This window comes from Syngnathus floridae, chromosome 1 (assembly GCF_059516105.1).
Source record: "Syngnathus floridae isolate MCC-2025c chromosome 1, RoL_Sflo_1.0, whole genome shotgun sequence".
NCBI lineage: Eukaryota > Metazoa > Chordata > Actinopteri > Syngnathiformes > Syngnathidae > Syngnathus > Syngnathus floridae.
The window spans coordinates 18,334,806-18,340,121 of NC_142413.1; the positions used below are offsets into that span (position 1 = coordinate 18,334,806).

Below are 5,316 nucleotides of genomic sequence, written 5' to 3' on the forward strand. Positions count from 1 at the left end.
ACTGAACAAGGTGTAAAGTGCAGATATGGATATGGATAGCTGATTTATGGCGACAAGTCTAACAGTTGGGAATATGAGTTTACAGTAAAACTTTCACCCACAACAAATAAAAATATTTGGAAGACATAAGAGATTTGACGAAAAAAAAAATGGCCGTTTATGAGCTGACTCCCGTGCAACAATGACATGTTTTATCCTGCATTTTTATTTAATAAGCCCCTAAACGTCTTCTCCGCTAACCTTTTCACATTTTATTCGCTTTATGTGACAGCTGTGCAAACGTCTGGCCTTTGTGCTTTTGCAAATATGCAATAATTTTGGTGATAATGTCACAGCGGGGTGTCCACTGCATTGAAGCGTTCCAACAGTAAAAGTTACTTCTGTCAACACTGCTTGTGACACAAGGCAGACACTCTGCAGTCTGTCATGGACCCAATTTCCATGCTTTTTTTTAACTGAGGGGGCGGGGGGTATAAATGAGAAGAAAACAAGGGAGTAACTAACAACGTGGGAGAAATATGACTGGAGCTTGAGTGACGTAATGGATGACAAAAAAGCGGGATTAGCTGTGAATAAAGAGATGCGCTCTGGTGTCACCTGTCTTCACTCTGACAAATCACTTTTCAGTTGCATGTGTGTAGGGTGTGTGATGCTACAAGTGTGTGCAATCAATTTGTTTGGATTATTTCAAAGTGTGTTTATTCACAAAAGGAGATCATACAAATGAACATTTCCTCTGTCAAAATAGATGTCCGCCAAGCACTCTGCCAAACTGGTGTCTTTTGCTTGCTGCAACTCTCTCAAAGCAAACGTCATTGTTTTCTAATCCAAGTCTAAATCTTTTGAATTAAATAAATCTTTCAACTTGTAATGATCAAAAATGCTGTTAGACCAAAGAACAGACACACCAGAGTGTACACACTGCAGCATGACTATACGCAAACCTTCACCCACCTGCCTCTCTTGCTGTTATTCTTCTTTTGACAGAACGAAGCTGGAAAATGACCATTTACTCTACTTTGAGCTCACTGGCTTACAGCCTCCTTACACTGTCTTTGGGGGGAGGTGGTGGGGGTAAAGAAGTACAATAGCAGGAGTGAGAGAGCAAAAGGTAAGAATACCAAGATGAAGATGAGCGAGCCAGAGCGTGACTGGTTGAGTTTCTCAAGTAGCAAGTTGTGGTTTGGTCCACTGCTGCATTTTGCTTTTGCTTTATGTGGCCTCGGAAGAAATGACCAAGGAGACAAACCTGATGAGGAGATAAAAAAAAAAGTAGATGAGTTCACTCAGAACACTTGAAATCATGTTAAAGTGCTTAATAAACTTATCTTCCAAGGGATTTTGTCAATGTTGAGGTTGTGTAAGCATCTCATGAGATGAATTAAGGTTCACCGCAAGTATTTGAAATATTCCGAGCCATATTTATGTTTGTCCATGTCTGCTTGACGGAGCGCTCTGCCCTGCCCAGTCTGATTCTGGCCCGGGCTGCCGGGGCTTGGTTCAGGAGCAGAGTGTCTTTCCAGCCAGTGGGACCACACTGGGTCCAGTTCCAACAAACTTATTTACATTTAGGGGAAAATGTGCTTTTTCAAATATGCCCTACAAGACCCTTTTAGCCAATGAAATATTTCTACACATGTAAACAGGACAAATTGTCAAGCTAACTTTGGCGTGATTCCTCTGGATGTGGTGGATTACACTCTGATTCGAGCCCAGGTTGTTCCAGTTTATCCAACAAAACAGGCCTCTCTTCAACAAGATGTTTATTTGAACCCGCTTGGGAAAAGCCAGGTGTTGCCAGTGTACACAGGACTAATGTGGTTTGAGGGAGTTTACCTCAGAGTGCAGGTGCTTGTAGGAGTGTGCCACAGTGTTCACAAGATAAGACCTTGCAGTAGAGAAGTGTGCAGGCGATGACCTTTTGACCCTTCATCCATGACAAGTTTCCAAAGTGACCAGGCTGGTTTCTTTATTATTGGAAAAAAAATATTTGATAATTCAGTTCATCCTGCGGATTAATTTAACATTTTCTTTTATTTTTCAATTTTTGACAATGTCATTATCATTCAAACGCGTCCTCATGCTTTTTTTCCATGTATGGCTGAGTGTATCAATGACAAATCCAAATATCTTGTTTTTGTTGAGAATAAACCATTTGCATGACCAAATGTAGCTTGAACCAGGGTTTATTGGGGGAAAAGGTAGTTGGAAGGGAGGATAAGGGGACAAACCAACAGAACCGGCAAACTAACATAACTTCCTAACAAAACCAACAACAGGACCGACCGACAGACCGGATAATAGAAACGGAACTGACCGACAAACACGTGAGACAAAAAGACATCAACGATGTGACGGGAGTGAGGGGCAGACAGGACTTAAATACAAGACAGGTAACAAGAGGCAGGTGACTGTGATTACATTGAGTGAGGTAACACAGGAGGGGAGGGGCAACGCGAACAGAAACCATGGTAACATATAGACATAATAAAGCAACCAGGGACGAGTCGTGACAATAATATTTAGTTTGTTGTTTACTATGTTCTTGTCCTTCTCTCTCTCTCTCTCTCTCTCTCTCTCTCTCTCTCTCTCTCTCTCTCTCTCTCTCTCTCTCTCTCTATATATATATATATATATATATATATATATATATATATATATATATATATATATACATATATATATATCTGATAATGTACTATCACTGAAGCGAGATAATCCGTAATTGGGGCGCTTTTGCATGAGGCAGATGATAAGTGCCTGTCCCTGTGTAGCTATATACAGCAGTTCTTTGCGGAAGAAGAAATACCGGTAGGTAGACTCTTCTTAGAAAGCAGCCATCAGATTGGGTTTACAGTTTTTCACTCAACAGTTAAATGGAATAAAATGGAAAGCAATTCAATGCATCGGATTATGGTACTATAATTTAGAAAATTTAGATAAAACTTAGATAAACTTAGATAACTTCAGTACAACGTTTTGCACTTTTCTTGCTATGCTGTTGCCCTCCTGAGCAACACGCATGATGCCAACAGTCAGAAGACGAAACAAGACATGATCTAACAGTGACTCAGCAACACAACTTCATCACACCACACCCACCATTATACGACTGGTGTGAACAATGCATGCTGGCTATTCATGGCCACATATGAAGAGGTGGATGGAGGACAAGCCCAAACTCCAAAAGCAAATTATGGAAGCAATGGGAAGATGTGGGTTAAAAAAAAAACATAACCACCACCCAGGCAAAAACAGACATCAGACAGCAGGGTCAAAATAAGAGGATGAGGAATGAGGCAAGTCAGACAAATTGTATTCCCAGAGCACCAGGACTTGTAATTTGTGATCTAGTGATGTGTTGAGTTGTATTTTATTGAATTCTTCTTTGGTCACCAATTTACACTGGTTACACTGTAGATACAGTTCAATTCAAGTACTGAGGTGTCATCAGCAAAAAGTGATGTGAATATTTTATTTGATCTTTTCATGACACTTGGCTATAATGTACTAAAGTTGTCAGTGGACAACTCTTATGACAATAACATTACTGTCCACTCCAAATAACTCATGACATTGGGCTTTATTTTCGTAGACAGCACGTCTGCTCTTTGGCGCAAATGCCAGCGGATCCTGATTTTTACATCAGCGCAATACTTGCTTCTCGTTTGCCAATTCGGCAGACTAATATCCGCCAAGCTGAAAGGAGAAAGTTGATCTAAACCTTACGCCTGCTCAGACCACGTCGAACAGTGGCACAGGGTGGACAGTTGCTCTAACGCAACATCTTTCATAAAGAATATGTCAACAGTAGGCATCAAACCCTTAGAAACTTTATAGAATCCTTTCTTGCCAATTTCTGCCTCTCGCAGATCTGCTGGGCTGTGCTTGTCTGCGTAATGACCAAATGAAGCCCATAGCCATTAATGTCTCAAATGCCGATAACAAAAGTAAAACATGCCCAAAGTGAAAATGTCCAAATTGGACTTTTCATCTGATCAAAGTGTCATCAAATATACTAAATCCATTTCAAAAGAGAGGAGACATTAAGAAGTAAACTTATGTTGTGAATTTGAAGTGCTGTGCTCATGTTGTGTATCAAAGACTAAACTTGAATACAACAAAGAACCAGATTGACTAACCGGATGACATAAAGGTCGCCGCAGCTACTTGCTTTCCATTCATTTCTTGTTCCATCTTCATCTCCTTTTAATACCTCTCTGTTCCTCCATGTGCCCTGCTAATCTAATCCAGAGCATTGTGATGGCATGGAAAAAAACAAGGATACGCATTTTCCTGTTAACTATAATTGAAACACACACACATGCACACACACAGGGGGTAGGAGGTAGGAGGAGAAGCCGAAGGGAGGGAAAAAAAATGAAATAAACTGTTTATTCAAAGACAGCGCTGAGCCCTTTTTGTTGTGGTGGGGACCTGTCTTTTATTAGCAGCCTAAAAAGCCTTCAAAGGCTGGGAAGACAGAGGACATGCCAGCAGACCAGCGTGTACAAGACAGTGGATGGAGAGAGAGGAGGGGTGTTGTGCTGCTGCGGACAGGGATGGATGAGGAAAAGAGCTTTGGAAATGGGGCAGGGTGAGAAAGATTTAAGGAGAGGTGGTTTAGAAAGAGGTAAAATAGAAGCAATGGTGCAATGAGGACTTCATAGTTTAGTCTCTCTTGGCAATCAGCATGTAATCTTAAAGGTCTTAAAGAGATGAAAAGTGAACAAAGGATACTTTTTCATTGTGTCAAAGCAGCCTTTTTGAGAAGTTCCAAGAAAGCTTAATACTCTTTATAAAGACCTTTTAAAACGACTGAAAATGCTGGAATATTCATGCCAGTTCAGGGTTAGGTGTTTATTTCTCTTTTCGAACGACTTTTAAAAACTACCGAATATAATGTATTATGAAGGCACTTGGGAAGTTGCTGATGTCACAGACTCATTGGTCCCTATTTCCGTTGTAGTGCAAAGTGCAGTGAGTTTTCTTTCTTTAGGTGTTTTCGTACACAGGCAAATCTAGAAAAGGACGTCTGCGCCATTGTGAGAATGGACGCAATCTACTGTCAGTTTGCAGGACTGGCAGGAAATTGATGAGAAATATGCAAAAGATAATAATACTAAAAATTACTTCAATTAATTGATTGATACAATGGTTTAGAGGGAAGATGCATGCTGTTGTCATAATTATGAATGACCACAAACATTCACAAAGCTCAGAATCTGTCTGTCAGAGCCACAATCAAATCCACCAAAATCGCGTCACACCACCTGTGCCACAACTTAGATCTGCTTTTATCTGGTCTAATGTCTG

General features: G+C 40.5%; 1 long non-coding RNA gene across 1 annotated transcript; it reads right to left on the reverse strand.

Annotated features, from left to right (window-relative positions):
• Positions 1 to 656: 656 nt before the first annotated feature.
• LOC148404395 (uncharacterized) lies at positions 657 to 4,356 on the reverse strand. Its single transcript, XR_015861407.1, has 3 exons — positions 4,143 to 4,356; positions 1,837 to 1,967; positions 657 to 1,249 (listed from the first exon to the last, which is right to left on the reverse strand). It is a non-coding gene; the product is annotated as an uncharacterized LOC148404395 (long non-coding RNA).
• Positions 4,357 to 5,316: the final 960 nt, after the last annotated feature.